This window comes from Schistocerca serialis, chromosome 9 (genome assembly GCF_023864345.2).
Source record: "Schistocerca serialis cubense isolate TAMUIC-IGC-003099 chromosome 9, iqSchSeri2.2, whole genome shotgun sequence".
In the NCBI taxonomy this organism is placed as follows: domain Eukaryota; kingdom Metazoa; phylum Arthropoda; class Insecta; order Orthoptera; family Acrididae; genus Schistocerca; species Schistocerca serialis.
The window spans coordinates 367613385-367637260 of NC_064646.1; the positions used below are offsets into that span (position 1 = coordinate 367613385).

At 40.9% G+C, this 23876-nt stretch overlaps 1 protein-coding gene across 2 annotated transcripts in view; it reads right to left on the reverse strand.

Annotated features, from left to right (window-relative positions):
* LOC126419135 (receptor-interacting serine/threonine-protein kinase 4-like) overlaps positions 1-5915 on the reverse strand; it is a 111158-nt gene extending 105243 nt beyond the window's left edge. The window contains exon 1 of one of the 2 annotated variants that reach the window (XM_050086242.1): positions 5789-5915. The gene's annotated coding sequence lies outside the window, so the exon portion shown is untranslated. The remainder of the gene's footprint in view (positions 1-5788) is intronic. The other variant, XM_050086241.1, reaches the window with a different exon arrangement.
* Positions 5916-23876: the final 17961 nt, after the last annotated feature.

The window sequence follows — 23876 nt, forward strand, 5'->3', positions numbered from 1 at the left end:
CCTCAGCGGACAGCAGAATGTCCACCTCATCCACAGATGCAGAGCTTGTAGGTAGCGGTGGTGTGGGTGCCACCATAATTCCCTTATTCTTGGGAATCTTCTTTTTGGATTTCTCCCACTGCTTCCTGGGTTTCCCTGGCTGGGAGGACTTCACTGATTCAGTCTCCAGGACAGAGGATGAGCGTGAAGCCCTACGACCAGCTGGTTTTGGGCTCTTCAGCCACTGGTGGGTATCATCTTCCCAACTAGCAGAAACCTGGGAAGGGAGTGATCCAAGGGACCTCTTCCTAGCGAGAGGAACCGAAGAACACTTACGTTTCTTGGGCACAGAAGTGGGGACTGATATCCCCGATGCGATTGTTGGGGGGGGGGGGGGGGGGGGGGGTTGCTCCTGAAGTAGGTGGTGCAGGAGCAACAGGGAGGGAAGTGCCCCCCCACCACCAAGGGGACAGGGGGTCATCCAGCTCTGAGAGGTGACTTGGGTTGGCGCAGCCAATGGGGCTAAAACTGTTGTAGTGGCAGCATAAGACAATGTCATACGTACAGGGTGTAGGCGTTCAAATCCACTCTTCGCCTCAGTGTAGGTCAGTCAGTCCAGGGTCTTCTACTACATGACTTTCTTTCTGGAGAATCCTGCAGTCAGGCGAGCAAGGCAAATGGTGCTCTCCGCAGTTAACACAGATGGGAGGCGGGGTACACGGAGTATTGGGATGGGATGGGCGTCCGCCATCTCGACATGTGACGCTGGAAGTAAAGCGAGAAGACATATGGCCCAACTCCTAGCATTTAAAACACCGCATTGGGGGAGGGATATAGGGCTTTACATCATAGCGGCAGACTATACCTTGACCTTCTCAGGTAACGTATCACCCTCGAAGGTCAAGATGAAGGCACTGTTGGCAACCTGGTTATCTCTCAGACCTCAGTGGACACGCCGAACGAAATGTACACCTCGCCACTGTAAATTGACGCAGCTCATCGTCAGGCTGCAAAAGAAGGTCCCTGTGAAATATGATACCATGGACCATATTTAAGCTCTTATGGGGTGATCATGAAGGTTACAGAAATATCCTCCAGCTTGATTGGGCAGAGGATGCTGTTTTTATCAAGATTAACTCAGATCTCACCTTGGACAAGCCCTCCACCTCCCCAAATTTGTCCTCTAAATGCTCAACAAAAAACTGAGGCTTCATCGTCATGAAAGATTCCTCATCAGCTCTCGAACGTACAGGGTACCGGGATGAATAAGAGCCACTGCCATCCTTAGCCTGACGTTCCTCTCATTGTATGGCCAGGGAGGGGAACAATTTGGGGTTGTACTTCTGTGCGTTGAATTGAGCCCGTGAACACTTAGAGACTGCTGGTGTTTGATCACCAGCAAGAGAGGATGTACTATGCTTCATCACGTGTCATCCGCCCTGATGCCACCCACTCCAACCAGTGGCCCTCCCCGAAGGCGCCACCCTGCCACAGCAAAGGCCACCTGGCAGGATGGCCATTGCCAGTAGTCCCAATGCCCCCGGGGTGATGTGCACCTACTCCTCAGCATATGTGGGGAGTTAATGGCGCAGGCATCAGCAGAACGATTCCTGTGTTGTCAGGGGGCTACAGCCAACAGGGTACGTGGCAGCCCCACCACAACAGACTGGCTACCATGCTGGACATCAGGTGCAACCAAGCAAACAAGTCCGTTGTCATCGTCAGCACAGAAAATGATACTGCACAGTTGCTGGAAAAATAGGCACCCAGGAGGGTGACCTCACCCAACAGTTGGAGAATGAGCAGAAGTGCAGATCCACATTGACAAAGTATGCAATAGTTCTCAGCTCATGATGGACACGATGCACCATGGAAGGTGCCTTTCCCCAATTGGCTCACTCTTCAGGAAAATTCTGAAAAATGGAGGTCAAACCATACAGGGTACCACCACATAAAGGCTGAAATGTGTACGACTCCTTTTAGTCACCTCTTACGACAGACGGGAATACCTCAGACCTATTCTAACATTCGGACTTGCAGGGGGACAAGTATGTGGAATACCTAGATAGGGAATATAAAAAAAAATGGACAACCCAGCCCTGTGAGACAGGATCTTACAATCAGTTACTGAATCATGCTAGAAAATGTGGATGAGAACTATAGAAAATCTAAAGCAGCAGTCATCTCAAACCAGGACCTTCCAAGTAGTGTTGTACATAAAGAAACACACAGAAAATACACTATTTAATCCCATGTTTAAATAAATAAATAAATGACTCAGGGACAAGAGTGAAAAAAGATAGAAGACACTAATCTCCTCATACCTTTCACAGAGGAGAAACTTTATGTAGTAATCAAATCCCTCAAAAACAGGAAAGCTGCTGGAATGGATGGTATATTTACCAACTTCATTATAAAAATAGAAAGAAAAAGCTACAACAACAAAACCATGTTGCTCCATTTCTGAGACAATTTGCATTGAAGTTACGTAATCAGACTCACACATGTGCAAATCCAAGCAGCCCACCAGATACAATTAGTGTCAGTTGTTCTCATAGCGTAGATGATGCGCACAAGACTGTTCAAATGTTGGCAATCAACATTCAAACATATTGATTTTTTTTTGTTAGTACAACCCACCCTGCAACATCCTTGGTACCATCCCATGTCCAATGTTTGTATCTGTCCCTTGTTCAGTTTTAGAAAACCAAATGAAGAACACATTTGATGCCACTGTCTCTGGCAGGCAGATTGAACTTGTGCATGCAACAGACTGATTGGTTAACTTAAATGTTAATAACGCTGAAACAACATTCAAACATTAGTACAACCCACCCTGCAACATCCATGCAAACTTTGCAGCCTGTTTCTGACCACCCTGTATATGTTTCTTGATATTGGACTGGGATGATATTCATTTGCAGTTGGATCATTAGCTGTTATCTTCTGATTGTCGGGGTACCGCAATGGTCATACATAAAAATTGCATTATGATATTTCATAAAACAATTTAGGTAGAAAAAATTAAATTTTTCCACCATATTTTATCATTTTCCAGTTCGGTACTGTATCAGCAATGACAATAGACAACTTATTTAAGACATTTTAAGGAGCACCTAAACACTAAAAAGTTTTTTCCTAGCACAGAAGGTAAAGACATTTCTTTCTAACCCATTCAAGGCTTCTCGCACAATTTCTGTATGCTTGTTTCGACTTCAATCTCCTTCATTTAAATCTGCTATACAGTTTTTCTATTTTTCTATTAGCTTTTCTAATATTCTTATTGGACTACTGAGAGTCCATACCCTTTATCACTATCTTCTGTGACACTAACATCTAGCATACAGCCTACAGTGTGTCAATTTCTGCCAGAGATCCTCCACTGCTCAGTTAGTTTCCAATCATTTGACTTTTACTTTGACATCAGTGATCAGTGATGCTAAGGTACCCTTGTGGCAATTGATCTCTACATTTGTGTTCACCAAACATAAAACTTAGGGCCTATTCGTTGCTGGCAAATCCAATACATTTTCCTCCTTGGTTGGATGTCTTGGCCACTGCTCTAAATCATTTCTGGAAAATATGTTTATTACAGTGTCTCAAGATTCTTTGTCCCTGCTTCCCACTGCAAATATGTCTCTCAGTCTATACATGGTAGACTGGGACCTTCCAGTAGTAAGGAAGAGTGTGGTGGCTCTAACTGGTTCAAATGCAATTTCAGCAATAGGAGCCAACTCACATCTACTGTTACAGTCTGCAGGGGCAGCCATACGGTCAGTACCCAATCATATCTTCGACATAGAGAGATGAACTCTATAGATGAACTCTATAAAAACTGAAAATTGCTGCTACCTGTATGTCAATGAATGATTATCAGTAAAGCCTGATTTGTTTCTTGGAACACACACCACTTATTATCATTGCCCAGTCTAAGGTAATATAAAGCACACGAGCAAAGGCCTTCAGATAAAAAATAAATAATACTCACAAAAAAATAAAAATAAAAAATTGTTCTCTCCCAGGTTTCTGTTTAATGCATGTCCATGTTAGAGGACGTGTCATCCAAATTATTGAACAACGTAATTCTGAACGACCAAACCCCGCCATACTGGAAATCAAATTCAGACATTTGCCTTTCCCATGTTGTCAGTCATGTTGAACAAGCTCATAGCTGGAACAAGCTTCTCATTACTGCTTCCAAACTCCAGACAGACTTTCACATGATGCTGTGGGATTAGCATCGCTAGTAGAAGAACTGTCAGTCCCACCTCACAGAAGTTTTTGTTGAGTCTTTAAGGGATGGAGAAAAAATACTGGCAAAGTTAAGCACTGGTCATGAGTCATGCTCAGGCAATACAATAGGTAGAATCCTCCTGCAATAGGAATGTATCTGGATTCAAACCCCAATGAGACAAAATATTTTAACATGTCAAAAATAATCAACACCCCACAACAGAGTACAATGAGATTTGAGAAAAATGATTACCAAAGCAGCTGATTGATCAAATACAAAGCATTGATTTCATCAAAGACTATGATATCCCATATTTAAGCATAGAACATGACATCTGAGGTATATCTTTGCATTAACTGAATTGTTCGATACCGCTTCGTCAACTTGCATCTAAACTGTAATCTTTCATTCTAACATATACCTCACCCTAGTTAGAGAACAATTCGTCACCACAGCTAAAATTTCATACTCTCACCACTGGCTTTACCAACACACAAGTCACTAACCTATGCCTCTGATTAAGCAACAGTTCGGCCTGTCACAACAACCAACATTTCAAAAAATACAACAGAATCGAAAACAGAAAATATTGTTATTGTTACATTCTCTTCCTTTCTATGCATGTATGATGTCACAAACCACATCGTCATCATTATCATCAGAACAAAGCCAACATCTGGTATCAGTAGATTCAATTGTCCCCGTGACACTCTCCTCATGCATAATAGTCGTATTTTATTAAAGCTATCTTTTTCCAATTAAAATTTCGATGATATCAGATGGTGATATGTAGGTCCTAACTTAACAACTCTGTAATGCATATAATCTAAGTCTACTTCTCACACAACATACAAATATTCATTAACTGTAGTTAAATTTCTCACAATGCAGCCAACAGTTTATATAGATAATAATTAAACGTAACTTCTATGGACTTCTTGAGGATCTGCTGCTGATACTGTTCACGAATTATCAAATTAGTACAAAGTGACATTGAAGAATATGAGGGCATTTAGTAACTAGTGGTCAATACATAAAATACATTACGTAATCTACAATCATTCTACGCGTCGAGTGCTTATCATCATTAGGTTATTGCACGTGTCTCAAAGGTTTATGAAGCTATACACAAATGTGGTAGAATCAAAACTTTGAGCCAATCATACGCAAAGGTATGGGACCAACAGTACAATTTAAGCCTTACAAAAGTCTTGCCTTGTGAAGCAAAGTTTTCAGGTCTAGAACTACATAACACGGTAAACTATCACGTAAAAAACTACATAAGCGGTAAATTTAATACTTCACAGGTGATCCAGGATTTACCAAAGCGTTGGGTAATTCAAAATCACTGTACAAAGTGTGTTTAAACAGTTTATAGTCCACCGTATTTAAATATCAACAAAAGTCTGACTTTCTACACATCTTCTCAGCTACATTGTTGTAAATTCAAGTATCAAATCCGGCCTTTATACGAAGACATTGTACTTCTACTGTACTGAACTTACCGATAGGCCATTCAGAAAACTCGAACTTACGAAAGAAATATTACTTGAAACCACAGCATTCTATACCTACTTTTGAATAAAATTCCACGCCAACAGCGTCGCTAATCAAAGATATCTTACTTCTGCTTCACTTGTAATCACTTAAGATTTGCTGTACTGTATGTCTCGATTCACACATGAGAAAAGGCGCCATATTGTGGTCTAGCTAGTGCTGTTTTTCACTTGTCCAGAACGCCGCGCCGTTTAAACTTGTGTACATACCAATAATGCTTTCGGTAATTCTGTAGCTTCGTAGCACTACTAGAAGGAGCGACTTTATATTGACCTGACGCGTGACACTGGATATGGTTCAGTCGATATACCTACGCAAAGGTTATTCATCTTTCGTTTTTATTTTCAGTTTACTACCATTTCCCAAAGCTGTGTAACTTCATGCGGAAGTACAAATCCCTCTAAGAATGTGCGCCATAGTCATTCTTCGTGCGTTAACCTTGCCACATTTGAAGTTTTAAGTAGGGTGGATTAAGACATGTGTTCCTGTAACAAGAATTTTTGTGGCAGACCGAAGCAATAGGACGTTATTTTGGTGCCAGAGAGAGAGGAGAGAGAGAGAGAGAGAGAGAGATGTTTATCAGTATCTCACCCCTTATACGTGCTCTAGAGACTGCTGGTTAACGCCGGAACAGCGTCGAACCTGAGTATTATTAGTTTCTCTTCCTTGGATCACTTGGACGATAAATCTTAACGATGTGGAACGAGTCATTTTGCTTTCAAGTCGCAAATTAATTTTTTAAATATGGCTACATGCTGAACACATATAAGGTGTTTTTTTATGCATATCGTACATGAACACGGATAAACTATTCGGCGATTTCGTGCTTGAGACAAGTTAGCTAGAGAAAGAGTTTGACAAGTACTCAAAAATTTTAGTCTTGAACGATGACGACTTGGTTTTTGCAGAGTTGCTCGTCATAATGTCAAAAGGATAAGAAAGTTAGACGTAGGTCCAGGCAGTTAGAAGAACACGTTCACTCAGTTTATAGCTTTATTTCGTAGATGAACGGAAGCTCTGCTATGTTTTTCGGTATTTTAAGTGACAACTAGATTACGTTAGTAACAAGTGAGTCTTCACTTGGGTCTCACAACATAGTTCTGTTGTACATTGTATCTTGTAGTGGCGTTACCCGAAATACATCTTTCTTTCTTACAAAAAAATAAATAAATAAACTGCGAGCATGTGCATTGGTACTAAACCTGGAACAGTTTCATGTCCCTGTCTTACCATTGGATTAGATTAAGTTTTTTTTCCCTTCCATAGACCCAAAAGTGAGACGATTCTCATGGGTGTGAAACAAGTATATTTAAGATTCTCCTTTTTATTTAGAAAAAAGAGACCAATGGAAACCTCCTCTCGTGAGGCACATAATTGGACAGAACATTTTCACCTTTTTTCTTCCCCTTCATTAGCGTGGTGCTAGGGTTAGTTCAACATTGGCAGCACAAAATAAAATTTCACTCTCGCCGTTTTGAGGTCGTACTTGAATGAAATAGGCCAAGTGTCAAAGCAACTTGGTCTTATTAAATGATAGTATTACGACAACAGCCCCATTAATGTTGGAAACAAACAAAATTGACTTATCACAAAGCATCATGTGCACTGTTAATGAGTAGTAATTATGAACTGTACATCTGAGGAATGAATCTGCCAAGGGAACAGAGTATCTATAAACTATATCACTGATATTGATGTATATTAGAACGAGACTTTGAATGAAGACTTTGGTTGTCACACATTGTCAGATTGTCATCTCCCCCCCCCCCCCCACGTCTGTCTCTCTCTCTCTCTCTCTCTCTCCTCTCTCTCTCTCTCTCTCTCTCTCGCTCTCGCTCTCTCTCTCTCCCCCCCCCCCCCCGCCCCCCTCTACCCCCCTCCACCCACACTCTCTCTTATTTATTCGTCCATAGACCATTAAATAGCACAATGGTATTGGATATGTCAGAAACATCACAGAACTACTATAAACATATAAAACTGTTAGCAAAGAAGGGTAGGATAAGGTGAGGATAGGACAAGAAATCGGCCATGGTCTAATAAAATGGTGCTATCAGTTGCAGACTGTGGTGCAAGTTGGAATAAATGATAAATGATGCTGTCGTCTGGGCTCAGGCGTTATTTCGGGGTCATTACAACGACTGGCAGAGAAGGTTGAGAAGACCAGCCTTGCACATAAGTGAAGCTCACAATTTGCAGCATTGTCCTGAGAACTGATCGTGGCCCTTTGGCTCAAAGCTGAGTGGAGGGCCTGAACCAGGGACTTCAAAGGTTCTGTGACAAGCTAAGCTGCAACTTCCTGGACTTGAACACTGGGTTGACAACTGTAGGGTCCCCTAAATGGGCGCACACAGGTTGTTTTTTTTTTTTTTTTTTTTTTTTTTTTTTTTTTTTTTTTTTTTTTTTTTTTTTTTTTTTTTTAGACATCTCTTCATCCAATACAGATAACAATAGCTGTAGGAAAGCTAGAAGCATAGATGTAAGATTGTGTCCTGGGTTAGATCCTGGCCGGGTTGGGGATTTTCTCTGTCCAGGAACTGAAGCATCATCATCATGAGTGACAGTAGCTAGATAGGACTGTGAAATAATTGGGACTTTAAACAGGTGCTGATGACAGCACAGTTGAGTGCTCCACAAACCAAACATCATCATCATCATCAATGTAAGATCAAAAAAGATGCTTGGCAGATGAGAATATTAATATCCTAATAGTAAACTGCCAGAGTTTGAAGTGCTCATGAGAAGCAGTGAAGCTCACATAATACTAGGTACAGAAAGCTGGTTGAAACCTGACATTGATAGCAGTAAGATCTTTGGGGAGAATATAAGTGAATGTTGAAAGGATAGGCAAATGGGAAATGGAGGTGTATTTGTTGCAGTAGACAAGAAACTCAGATGCACTGAGGTAGAAACTGAAGCTGCATATGTGATTGTCTGTGCAAAACTCAGTATCAGGCATGGCATAAAATGATAATTGGATCCTTCTGTTGCCCACCAGACTCATTTCCTGGTGTAGCCAAAAAATCAAGGAGAAACCTCAGTTCACTTGTACATAAGTTCCTCAATCATACTGTAATCATCATTGGAGACTTTAATCATCCAACAATTAATTGGGAAACTTGCAGTTTTGCTAGTGGTGGGCATGATAAGACATCCTGTGAAACTTTACTAAATGCCTTCTCTGAAAAGTGCCTAGAACAGATAGTTAGGAACCCTACTCATGATGGAGGCATATTGGATCTAATGGCAACAAACAGACCTGACCACTTTGAGGATGTCCACATCTAAACTGGTATCAGTGACCATGTGTGGTTGTAGCAACAATGATCATCAAAATACAAAGGACAAATAAAACAAGCAGAAACATATATATGTTTGGTAAACTAGATAAAAAATAAGTTATGTCATATCTCAGTGAGGAATTTGAAACTTTCAGCACAGGGCAGGAGCATGTAGAGGAACGCTGGTTCAAGTTTAAAAGAATAGTTGACCACACACAGGATAGGTATGTACCCAGTATAACAGTTCATAATGGGAGGGAATCTACATGGTATACAATCACTGTAAAGAAGCTTTTATAGAAACAGGTATTACTCCATAATAGGTGTAAAACAAAGTGTTGGGCTTTAGATAAAAAGATGCTGAATGAAACATGTTTGGCTGTCTGTCAAGATAGCAATGCCTGACGCCTTCAATGACCACTGTGTTCGAATACTGTCAAGTGATCATTCACAGAACCCAAAGAAATTCTGGTTGCATGTAAAGGCCATTAGTCACACCAAAGTTAGTGTCCAGTCCCTAGTGAATGAGACAGGAACTGAAATTGAGGGAAGCAAAACAAAAGCTGAACTGCTTAACTCTGTTTACAAATGTTCCTTTACTAAGAAAAACCCAGGAGAATTGCCCCTATTTAATCCTTGTACCACGAAAAAGATGAATGAAACAAGTATCAATATAATGAAAAGGATAGTTGCTGTTCACCATATAGCGGAGATGTTGAGTCACAGAAAGGCACAACAAAAAGACTGTCACACAATTAGCTTTCGGTCAATAAGTCCTTCGTCATAATAAGACAACATACACATATGCACACACTCGGGCAAATGCAACTCACACACACATGACCACAGTCTCTGGCAGCTGAAACCAGACTGTGAGCAGCAGGGCATTATGGCAGATGCAACCAGGTGGGTGTATGGAGGAGGCTGGGGATGGGAGTAGCAGGGATACCAGGGTAAGGGTTGGAAGGGTAAAGTGTACTAGGGTAGGCATGGGTGAGGGTAAAGTGCTGCTTGGAATGTGCAGGGATGAGATGGAGAGTGGGGCAACTAGTTGCAGTCTGTAGGTTAGACAAGGGATGGGGGGGGGGGGGGGGGGGGGGGGGGGGGGGGGGGGGGGGGGTAGCGGAAAAGAAGAGCAGTAAGAAGACTGGGTACATTGATGGAATAGAGGGCCATTTAGTGCTGGGATGGGAACAGGGAAGGGGCTAGATGGGTAATAACAGTGTTTAATAAGGGTTGAAACCAGGAGGGTTACGGGAATGTAGAATATATTGCAGGGAGATTTCCCACCTACATAATTCAGAAAAGCTGGTGTTGTTGGGAAGGATCCAGATGGCACAGGCTGTGAAGCAGTCATCAAAATGGAGGATGTCATGTTGGGCAGCATGCTCAGCAACAGGGTAGTCCGGCTGTTTCTGGGCCACAGTTTATCGATGGCCGTTCATGCGGGCAGACAGCTTGTTGGTTGTCGTGCCCACGTAGAATGCAACACAGTGGTTGCAGCTTAGCTTGTAGATCTCATGACTGGTTTCACATGTAGACCTGCCTTTGATGGGATAGGTAATGCTTGTGGCAGGACTGTCACAAACTTCATCGCCATCCCATCAAAGGCAGGGCCACCCGTGAAACCTGTCATGATCTACAAGCTAAGCCGCAACCACTGTGCTGCATTCTATGTAGGCAACACAACCCACTCTCTCTCTCTCTCTTTCTCTCTCTCTCTCTCTCTCTCTCTCTCTCTCTCTCTCTCTCTTTTTTTCCCCCCCATGAGTATTCTGACTGGTTAGATGTGGCCCAGCAGGAATTCCAGTCCTGTGCCAACCTCTTCATCTCAAGAGTAGGACTTGCAGCCTACATCCTCAATTATTTGCTGGATGTATTCTAATATCGATCTTCGTCTACAGTTTCTAACCCCTACAGCTCACTCTGTTACCATGGAAATCATTCCGTCATGCCTTAACACTTGTCCTATTATCCTGTCCCTTCTTCTGTTCAGTGTTTTCCACATATTTATTTCCTCTCTGATTCTGTGCAGAACCTCCTCATTCCTCAGCTTGACTGTCCACCTAATCCTCAACATTCGTTTATAGCATAACATCTCAAATGTTTTATTCTTTTCTGTTTCACTACCATACAAAGCTGTGCTCCAAATGTACATTTTCAGAAACTTCTTCCTCAAATTAAGGCCTATGTTTCATATTAATAGACTTCTCTTGGCCAGGAAGGCCCTTTTTGCCAGTGCTAGTCTGCTTTTGATGTCCTTGCTCCATCCATCACTGGTTATTTTGCTGCCTAGATAGTAGAATTCCTTAACGTCATCTACTATGTAACCATCAATCCTGATGTCAAGTTTCTTGCTGTTCTCATTTCTGCTATTTCTCCTTACTTTCTTCTTTCTTCAATTTACTCTCAATCCATATTCTGTGATCATTAAACTGTTTATTTCATTCAGCAGATCATGTAATTCTTCTTTACTTTCACTCAGGATAGCAATGCCATCAGCGAATCATATCATTGATATCCTTTTGCCTTTAATTTTAATCCCACTTCTGAATCTTTCTTTTAAGCAGTAGCAGCAACAGCGGCAGCAGCAGTAACAACAACAACAGTAACAGCAGCAGAATCAACAAGAACTGGAGCAGCAGCACAGCACAGCTTAAGGAGGAGCCAAAGGCAAAATACATGACAGGTTTTTATGGTTTCAAGCCAGGAAAAAAAATTAAAATGTGAAAATCAGCCTGCCAACTCACAGATAAGTCACAGTAACAACTTATTCCTAAACTCACAGGTAAAACAGAAGAATATGAACTTGGTTCTTTTCCATCAAAATGTGTAGTCACTAACTAGTAAAATAAGCAAAATCTAAATCCTCTTAGAAAACACATTAAAAACTACCTTATTATTGTGTCTCACAGAACATTAGTTTGATGAGGACAAGTTACATATTGTGTCCCTACCTAACTTTATGATAGGTGGTTATTACTGTAGAAAAATTCTTAAACATGTTGGCAGTTTTATATTCATAAGAAATAATATAAACTTTGTAAATATAAAATTTCCTGTTGAAATAATGGAGGAAAAAGATGTAGAGCTATCAGGAGTTGAGATAGTGGACACTAAACTATTTGTTAATACAGACCTCCAACTGGTGACAATTACTTTCCTAAAAAGTTTGGAGTATTCACTTAACAGGCCAACACAAAAAACAGAAGAGTTATTCTATGTGGTGATTTTAATACCAACTTTGCAAAGGACACCAAAGAAAAGAATGAATTCCTGAATCTCTTGCAAACATTTAACATGAAATCTACTGTAGAAACAGCAGTTTGTATTACAAAGACTTAATCTACCACCATTGACCAGATATTTGTAAATGTAAAAATGAACTGTAAAATAAAAACACTAAACACAGGCTTTGGAGATCACACAGCTCAAAAACTCTCTCTCCCTGAGTACAGAAACTGAGCTGCAATCTCAGCCATATTTCTAGAGCTCTCTAAAGCATTCACTGCCATCAATCACAACATCTTGCTTAAGAAACTTAAATCTGTAGATATCAGGAGCCCAACCTATGAGTGGATTAAATCATATCTTCAAAACAGAGAGCAAGTAGTTGAGCTTGGTATCCAAAACGGGAACAAGATAAAGTCCTACTGCTCAGAAAAGCAGAGCATTAAGTATGTTGTACCACAAGGCTCCATTCTAGGGCCAATTCTGTTCCTACTCTTTGTAAATGACTTAAAATCAACCAGTCCAAGTCATAATTACATAAAATTCACAGATGACTTAAATGTAATAATAAAAGAAAGGACCAGAGAAGAATTGCTGCATGAGATTAAAAAGTGTACCACTCACATTACAGACTGATTTTCTGGGGACGATTTAGCACTAAAAAAAACCAGTTACAATGCACATACACACAGTGCAGAATAAATGCCCACTAACAGCATACATAGAGTTGTTTACCAGAACCCTTGAAGATGAAAGCTCTACAAAATTTCTCGGAATATGGATCCAAGAAGATCCAAGATGGATTCAACATGCAAAATCCATTACAAATAAATTGAATACCATTTGTTAAACTATCAAAATTCTTTCTGATTGCACATCGAAAAAGACACTTAAAATGTATACTTCACTCAGGCAGAATCTTTACTGTGATATGGCATAATCTTTTGGGGAAATGCATCTGCCAGCAAAATTTGTTTAATATGTCAAAAGAGAATTGTAAGAGTCCTAGAAAATGCTGTCGCAAGAAGCTCATGCAAGCCCTTATTTAAGAAACTTCACATCCTTCCACTACCATGTCTATATATCTTCCAAGTAATAATATTTGTTAGGAAAGTCTTAGAAAATAGCAACAGTCTTGTATCGACTAACCAGAGTATCCATCTATATAACACAATGAGAAAGCAGGATATACATGTTCAACACACATACACAACACTAAAACAGAATGGACCACTGCAAACAAAACAGACTGTACAGCAAGCTGCCTAATAACATTAAAAACAAAATAAAGATACTTCAAAATTTGAAACTGCTGTGCACAAATATTTATTGTAGAAGTGTTGTTATAGTATAGATGAATATCCCAAAACATAAAAATTTGTTCTGCCTATGTTCTGTACTTTGTATGTAAACCCGAACACCTTAATACAGAAGTGTGTCACCTTTACTGTTTTACTTTATTAATGGATTTTTCAGTGTATAGGGTACTTTTGAATTATCCATGTTATTTGCCTATGTGTTTGTTTCCCCTAATAATGTGAACTTATTTAGAAATAGTGTGCAATTCTGAATTTTCCACAAGACATCCACCTATACACTTTTCTGCTTCTTGGCATTACACAAGTATTTTTTAACGCTATAAGAGCACTGTCATAATCATTTTAACCATGTATCATCTGATCTCCATTTTTTACTTGTCCTGTATCATCATGTGCTTCTCTGCACACAATGTATGATCTACAGGATAAATAAAATTATAATTACAATTACAATTCCATCTTTGCTTCTTTGCTGTACAAATTGAATAGTTGGGACAAAAGACTACATCCCTGTCTTACCTCTTTTTAATCTGTGCATTTTGTTCTTGGTCATCCACTCTTATTCTTTCCTCTTGGCTCCTGTACATATTGTACATTACCAATCTCTCCCTATAGCTTACCCCTATTTTTCTCAGGATTTTGAACATCTTGCACCATTTTACATTTTTGAACCCTTTTTCCAGGTTGACAAATCCTATAAACGTGTCTGAATTTTTCTTTATTCTTGCTTTCGTTATCAACTGCAACATCAGATTTGCCTCTCTGGTGCCTTTACCTTTCCTTGAGCCAAAGTGATTGTCATCTAACACACCCTCAACTTTCTTTCCCATTCTTCTATATATTATTCTTATAAGCAAGTTGGATGCATGAGCTGTTAAGCTGATTGTGCAATAATTCTCACACTTGTTAGCTCATGGAGTCTTCAGAATTGTGTGGATGACATTTATCTGAAAGTCAGATGGTATGTCCCCAGACTCATACATTCTACACATGAATGTGAATATTCGTTTTGCTGCCGCTTCCCCAAATGATTTTAGAAATTCTGATGGAATGTTATCTATCTCTTGTCGCTTATGTGATTTTAAGTCCTCCAAAGCTCTCTTAAATTCTGATTCTAATACTGGATCCCCTATTTCTTCTATATCGACTCCTGTTTCGCTTCTATCACATCAGACAAATCTTCCCCTTCACAGACTCTTTAATATACTCTTTACTCCTATCTGCTCTCTCCTCTGCATTTAACATTGATAGTGGAATTCCCATTGCAGTCATAATGTTCCCCCCTTGCTTTTACTTTCATCAAAGGTTGTTTTGACTTTCCCATATGCTGAGTCAGTTCCTTCTGACAATCATTTCTTTTTCAATTTCTTCACATTTTTCACTCGGCCATTTCATCTTAGCTTCCCTGCATTTCCTATTTATTTCATTCCTCAGTGACTTGTATTCCTATATTCCTGAATTTCCCTGAACATTTTTGTACTTCCATCTTCCATCCATCAACTGAAGTATTTTTTCTGTTACCCACGGCTTCTTCACAGTTACCTTCTTTGCACCTACGTTTTTCTTTCTAACTTCTGTGATTGCCCTTTTTAGAGATGTCCATTCTTCTTCAACTGTACTGCCTACTGGGCTATTCTTAACTGCTGTATCTACAGCCTTAGAGAACTTCAAGCATATCTTGTCATTCCTTAGTACCTCTGTTTCCCACTTCTTTGCATATTGATTCTTCCTGAATAATCTCTTAAAATCCAGTCTTCTCTTCATCACTACTACATTGTGACCTGAGTCTTTATCTGCTCCTGGGTACACCTTACAATCCAGCATCTGATTTTGGAATCTCTGTCAGACCATGATGTAATCTAACTGAAATCTTCCCATATCACCTGGCATTTTCCAAGTATACCTCCTCCTTTTGTGATTCTTGGACAGAATATTCGCTAGTACTAGCTGCAATTTATTACAGAACTCAAATAGTCTCTCTCCTCTAATTCCTTGTCCCAAGCCCATATTTTCATGTAACCTTTCCTTCTGCTCCTTCCACTACAACTGCATTTTAATCCCTCATGACTATTAGATTTTCATCTCCCTTTACATACCATTTTACCCTTTCAATATCCCCATATACATTATCTCTTCATCTTCAGCTTGTGACATTGGCATTTAAACCTGAACTATCATTGTCAGTATTGGTTTGCTGTTGATTCTGATAAGAATAACCTTATCACTGAACTGTTCATAGTAACACACTCTCTGCCCTACCTTCCAACTCATAACAAATCCTACTCCTGTCATACCATTTTCTGCTGCTGTTGATATTACACAATACTCATCTGACCAGAAACACTTGTCTTCTTTCCATTTCACTTCACTGGCCCCTAGTATATCTAGATTGAGTCTGTTTAGATTTTCTAGCTTTTATACCACGTTCAGACTTCTGACATTCCACACCCTAACTTGCTGGTTATTCAATCTTTTTCTCATGGTCACCTCCCCTTTGGTAGTCCCTTTTTGGAGATCTGGTGGGGAACTATTCCAGAATCTTTTGCCAATACAGAGCTCACCATGACACTCTTTCAATTACAGGCTGCATGTCCTGTGGATACATGTTATGTGTCCTTAATGCAGTGATTTCCATTACCTTCTGCATCCTCATGCCACTGATCATTGCTGATTCTTCTGCCTTTAGGGACAGTTTCCCATCCCAAGAACAAGAGAGTGCCTGAACCTCTGTCTGCTCCTCCACTCTCTCCCATAATGCCTGCTGCTCACAGTCTGGCTTCAGCTGCCAGAGACTTTGGTCGTGTGTGTGAGTTGTGTTTGCGTGAGTATTAGTGTGTGTATATGTCGTCTAATTTTGACAAAGGCCTTGTTGGCTGGAATCTGTGTTACAGTCTTTTTGTTGTTTGTGCATGTCTGCAACTCAGCATCTCTGCTATATGGTGAATAGCAACTGTCCTTTTCATTATATTGTTATGCCCATCCTGAATTTTCCATTGTTTAATGAACTAAATATTAGTGTCCATGGTGTTGAGCAACAGCTGAAATCATTAAAATTGAACAAAGCTCCAGGCCCCCAATGAAATCCCTGTCAGATTCTATACTGAATTTGGAGCTGAATTAGCCCCTCTTGTAACTATAATCTATCATACATACCTCAAACAAAAAATCATGCCCAGTTCTCAGAAAAACGTGCAGATCACACTCATCTACATGAAGGGCAGTAGAAGTGATCCACAAAACTATTGTCCAATATCCTTGACATTGATTTGTTGTAGAATCTTAGAATTATTGTGAGCTCAAATATAATGAGGTACCTCAAACACGATGACCTCCTCAGTGCTAACCAGCATGGATTTCGAAAATGCCGATAATGTGAAACCCAACACGCAGTTTTCTCACATTACATAGTGAAAGCTTTGGATCAAGGCAACCAGGTAGACACAGTATTTCTTGATTTCTGAAAAGCATTTGACTCAGTACTACACTTATGCTTATTCTCAAAAGTACAGTCATATGGGGTATCAAGTGAAATTTGTGACTTCCACATCATCAGGTGTAGAAGTAACTTCAGGTGTGCTCCAGGGAAGTGTGTTGGGACCCTTACTGTTCATGCTGTATGTTAATGATCTTGCAGACAATATTAATAGTAACATCGGGGTTTTTTCAGATGATACAGTTATCTATAATGAAGTACTATCTGAAAGAAGCTGCATAAATATTCAGTCAGATTTTGATAAGATTTCAACCTTGTGCAGAGACTGGTAGCTCGCTGTAGATGTTCAGAAATATAAAATTTTGCAATTCACAAAACGAAAAAAATATAGTATCTTATGGCCATAATATCAATGGGTCACTTTTGGAATTGGCCAACTAATACAAATACCTTGGTTTAATACTTCGTAGGGACAGGAAATGCAATGATCAGATAGTTTCAGTCATGGGTAAATCGGGTGGTAGACTGCAGTTTATTGGTAGTGCAGTCAGTCTACGAAGGAGAAGAAGAGAATAGAATCTTTTGAAATATGGTGCTACTGAAGAATGCTGAAGATTAGATGGGTAGATCAAGAAACTAACGAGAAGGTACTGAATAAAACTGGGGAGAAGAGGCATTTGTGGCACAACTTGACTAGAAGAAGAAATTGGTGGGTAGGACATGTTCTGTGGCACCAAGGGATCACCAATTTAGTATTGGAGGGAAGTATGGAGAGTAAATATCATAGAGGGAGGCCAAGAGATGAATACACTAAGCAGATTCAGAAGGATGTAGGTTGTGATAGTTACTCAGAGATGAAGAGGTTTTCACAGAATAAAGTAGCATGGAGAGCTACATCAAACTAGTCTTTGGGCTGAAGACCACAACAACAACAACAACAATATCAGTGAGTGGGGTGTGAAGTGCAGACCACCTCCAAGATGATGCACCTGGGCAGTACTCTGTTGATTCAAAGCAGCAAAAAGTCTACACACATGGCAACCAAATAAAATGTGATCATGACCATAAGAAATGGAATTATCCACAGCACAACAAAGATAGTTCTTGTAAGATCTCACTGATAAAGGAAACAAGACCACAAATCTGAAACTGCAACTCAACATTGAAGGCCTAATCCAAGACAAAGGAAAAAACTGAACAGAATTGCTAAAGAAAACAAGACTGACATTATTACACCCCAGGAAACTCATATATTTTACAAAGAACAGTCCTCTGTGGAAAACGTACTGGCTATAAAGTTGTTGGAAGCATAGCCTCAAAAACTCACAGCTACATAGTGTACATTTGCAACAATATTAAACAACTATGAAATCTTCACGGGTTATCAGCCTAGTGGCGTCGACTTCTAGTCATAACATTTCAATGGATTGTGTATCCATCATCTTCAGGCAAAGTGTTGGGATGCTGTCTGTTACGCGCCTTTGTAGCCTCCAGACTGCTATCAGATTCTGGCCGCTGACCAATCACGTGCCAGCGGAATCGCACCGGGCACTTGGCGCCACCGGTGGTGGGGAGGATGTGTGTGCGGGCATCGATTCCCAGTGAATGTTCATATCAGTGCTGGCTGCAGTCCCCTTTGGAAGGAGCGTTCTTGCCAAATTTCTTTTAATTGCAGGATCCCAGGCTGTACTGAGATGGTAACCACTGTCTCGATTAATAAAATTTTTGTGCAGGCAAATCTCTACCGCTTCTTTTATTATTGAATCCCAAAATCCGCTGGTGCTGCATAACTTCTTTGTTCCTTCAAATTCGAAGGTATGCTTTTTGTTGATACTGTGTTCTGCCACCACAGACTTGTCAACTTGTCCAGGACGCACGTGTTCTTCTGGTTCCGTATGCCGCTGTGTAATGCAATGTTGCGTCTGCCCTATGTATTGCATTCCACATTCACATCCAATTCTCTAAATACCCAGTGTCATTAGTCCTAGTGGGTCTTTGGTCAATCCAAGAATATCCTTGATTTTCTTTGCTGCGTAAAAGACGGTCATCACTTGGTGCTTCTTAAGGATTCTTGCGATCTTCACCGTTGGTGGCGGCAGGAGCACACAACCTCTTGTGTCGTCCTCTTCTGCTCTCTCTCCTCCTCTCTTCTTATTGTTCCTCAAAGCTCTTCCTATTAGTTTCTCGCTGTAGCCATTTCTTCTGAAGGTTTCCTTTAGATGTTGTAATTCACTCAGTAAACTCTTCTTGTCACAAATGGACCTCACCCTGTGTACCAAGGTGTTAAGTACAGAGCTGCATTGTTGACATATAGGTCCGTATGTGTTTCCTTCCTATATATCAAATGTCCCAGCATGCCTCCTGTGTTTCTAGTAATCAGGATGTCCAGGAAGGGTAGGCTTCTGTTTTTCTCTATCTCTATGGTAAACTTGATGTTTTCGTGTGTACCGTTGAGGTGCTGCAGGAACTCAAGTAGTTTATCTTTACCATGTGGCCATACCACAGATCTGTAAAATGCTTTTGGTTTCAGTGGAGCCATGTCCAATGCTACCTCCTCAAAGTATTCCATGTATAAGTTAGCCATGCTTGGTGCTAAGGGGGAACCCATAGCAACTCCATCTATTTGCTCGTAGAATTTTCCACCACATTTGAAGTAGGTGGTGGTTAGTACATGCCGAAAGAGTTTGACTATGTCCTCATCAAAGTGCCCCTCGAGCAGTGCTAGAGAATCATCCAGTGGCACCCGTGCGAATAGTGATGTCACATCGATCAGACTAACAGATCTTCTTCATCCAAGTGCATTTATTTCAGTACCTTGACGAATTCCGCCGAGTTTTTCACATAGTGGGGACAGTTCCCTACGAGTGGTTTTAACAGTTGGGCCAGATGTTTGGCAATGCCCTATGTCAGCATGTTTCTGGTGTTTAAAATCGGACGTAATGGAACCTCGTCCTTGTGAATTTTTGGTAGGCCGTACAGGCATGGTGGTGTAGGTGCCCTCAGGTACAGTCTTCTGACAGTGTTCTTTTCTAGTCCTGAGTTATTGAGCCACTCAATGGTCATGTGTGTCACTGATGCAATCGAGTCCTCTCCCACTTGTTTGTAAGCAGTATCTTGCAGAAGATTAGTGGCAGAAAATTGCCACCTTGGAAAAACTACAATTACATTCTATATCACAAGTCTTGGTTTTGGCCCCACTTTTATTTAACTTGTACTGTGGATCTTTGAACAAAACTGTACCACATTTTGCTTGACAGTCCAAAAACAAAATTCACAAAAAATGGAATGCTCACACAGGCTCAGTCTTAGGTAAGGCATGGGGCAAACTTTGATTCATGAGAAGGATACTGAGAAAATGCTGTTTTATGCATTCATTCATCTTGTTCCATAGATCTGATAAGAAGCAGAACTAACAGGGATATTGAGCAAAACTGAGTATAAGACAAAGAAAGAAATTTAATCTTTGCAGTGTACTAACAGTAAACTATCACTGTACAGCTTAGTGCCATTCACACTTATGCCATCTAAATGCAATCAAATAAATAATTGTGAAAAGGAAAATTACCACTCATCATATAGCATAGCTGCCAAGTTGAAGATAGGCACAACAAAAAGATTGTCACAAATATAGCTTTCCGCCAGTAAGGCCTTCATCAAAATTAGATGACAAACAAACATGTACACACTCACACAAATGCAATCCACACACACATAACTGCAGTCTCAGGCAACTGAGGCCACACTGATTTAGTAAAGTAAATTAGTAATAGAGCTCAGCTATTATGAAGAAAGTTGCTGTTTGTCTGTTATTAGTGATTTAATACTCACTGACTAGATTAGTATGTTTCAAAGAAATTGTTTTTTTAAATACATGAATAATGAGAACTATGTACAGTATCTTACTACTTGTCATTCAACTTTATAACCAGCATTGCTACTTGCTGTCTGAGTAAAAGAGCTCATCAATTCTTGAACCTAGATTTTCAGACAATTTGTAGAAAGAGTGGCTAATGAAGTATGCTTTTAATTTTCTTTTGAACTGGTTGGAATTCCCAATTCTTTGGTATATTTTGGATGGCTGCTTGTTAAATATGTTACCACAAGAATACATAACTCCATTCTGAACTGTACACAAGAAGGTAAAATCTACCTGAAAATTATTTTTGTGTCTTGTATTGTGAATATGTATAAGTTGGTTATAATTTTAATTTTCACAACTTGGGAGGTCCCTTATGAAAAATTATTGATCGTAGAGCAATGAAACTTTGTGGAAATTTTTGAAATAATGAATAAATCATTGAAATCAACCTTCAAACCTTGCCACACTGACCCCATTCCAGTTATCCAGCTTGATTTCCAGTCACTAGTCAAATCCTTAGGCCCATCCCAGAACCTCTCCCCAGAGTCCATCTCTCTACTTACCCCTTCCACTCCCTGCACTCCTACCTTCTACATGCTTCCTAAAGTCCTTAAACCAACCACCCAGGACAACCCATTGTGGCTGGTTACTGTGGCCCCACTGAGAGAATCTCTGCTCTTGTAGACCAACACCTTCAACCTATTACCCGGAACCTACCCTCCTATATAAAAGATACCAACCATTTCCTCCATCGAATCTCCACAGTTCCTGTCCCTTTACCACACAGTGCTCTGCTTGTCACTATTGATGCCACCTCCCTGTACACTAACATTCCTAATCCCCATAGCCTTACTGCTATTGAACAGTACCTTTCCAGACACCCTATGGATTCCATACCAGCAACCTCCTTCCTAGTCACCATGACCAACTATATCCTCACCCACAACCACTTCTCCTTTGTAGGCATTACCTACAAACAAATCCAGGAAACAGCTATGGGCACCTGAATGGCACCATCCTATGCCAACCTATTCATGGACCATCTAGAGGAATCCTTCCTAAAAGCCCAGGATCTTAAACCCCTCACCTGGTTCAGATTCATTGATGACATCTTTGCTATCTGGATTGAAGGTGAGGACACCCTATCCACATTCCTCCAGAACCGCAACAACTTCTCCCCCATCTGCTTCACCTGGTCCTACTTAACCCAACAAGCCACCTTCCTAGATGTTGACCTCCACCTCAGAGATAGCTACATCAGTACCTCCGTCCATATAAAACTTACTAACCACCAGCAATACCTCCACTTCGACAGATGCCACCCATTCCACACCAAGAAGTCCCTTCCATACAGCCTGGCCACCCATGGTTGTCACATCTGCAGTAATGGCCAGTCCCTCTCAAAAAATACCGAGGGTCTTACTGAAGCCTTCAATGACCATAATTATCCTCCCAACCTTATACAAAAACAAATCTCCCGTGCTTTATCTTCCCACTCTCCCACCATCTCCCAAAGTCCCACAGTTTGGCCACAGAGGAGCATTCCCCTTGTAACTCAGTACCATCTGAGACTGGAGCAACTGAATTACATTCTCTGCCAGGGCTCTGATTACCTCTCTTCGTGCCCTGAAATGAGAAATGTCCTGCCCACTGTCCTTCCCACCCCTCCTACAGTGGTATTCCACCATCCACTGAACCTACACAATATACTCATCCATCCCTGCACAACCCCAGCTCCCAATCCCTTACCTCATGGCTCATACCCCTATAATAGACCTAGGTGCAAGACCTGTCCCGTACATCCTCCTACCAGCACCTACTCCAGTCCGGTCAATAATATCACTAACCCATCAAAGGCAGGGCTACCTGTGAAACCAGTCATGTGACTTACGAGCTAAGCTGCAACCACTGTGCTGCATTCTATGTAGGCATGACAACCAACAAGCTGTCTGTCTGCATGAATGGCCACCGACAAACTGTGGCCAAGAAACAAGTGGACTACCCTGTTGCTGAATACGCTCTCGAACATGATATCCCTCGACTCAATGACTGCTTCACAGCCTGTGCCATATGGATCCTTCCCACCAACACCAACTTTTCTGAATTATGCAGGTGAGAACTTTCCCTGCAACATGTCCTATGTTCCTGTAACCCTCCTGTCCTCACCCATCCAGCCCCATCCCTGTTCCCATTCCAGCACTACACAGCCGTCATTTCACTGCCACACCCAGTCTTTTAATTTATTTTTATTTTTATTTCTCTCCTTTCCCCTTTCCACTACTTACCCCTCCCCCCCCTCCACCTTCTCTCCTGCCCTCCATCTAAATTGCAGCACTTCACTGTCCGTCACCCCCACCATACTATCCCTCCCCCTCCCTGCCACAGCCTCCTCCTTACCCCCACCCAGTTGCCACTCCAATCATGCACTGGTGCTGCTGCTTGCAATGTGGTTTGTTGTCTGAGACTGCAGACGTGTGTGCAAGTTACATGTGTGTGTGTGTGTGTGTGTGTGTGTGTGTGTGCTTATTGCTGACAAAGGCCTTAATGGCCAAAAGCTATAATTGTGTGAATCTTTTTGTTGTGCCTATCGCAACTCAGCATCTCTGCTAAATGGTGTGTAGCAACTGTCCTCTCTAATAGTGTTACATTCCATCCTGGATTTTCCATTGTTACATTTTAGTTTCCACATGAGAGGAGTCAAATCTGATGATTTTGGTGTATATACAGTTTGGAACGATCATCCAACAATTTGGTTTGCTCCTGGGAGAGGCCAACAGCTAATCGCACCACAAATTGTTGAGAAAGATACTGTGGCCATAGCTGAGAATGCTCGATGCAATGTGTGATCGTTTAGCAATGCACGAGCTGTGTCACGGCAATTGAACAATCCATGATCCACCAATTGAAAAGTGCTGTGAATAGTTTTGGGATTGTATCCCTATAGAATTCACACTACTCACCAGCTTTTGCCATGTGTCACAGA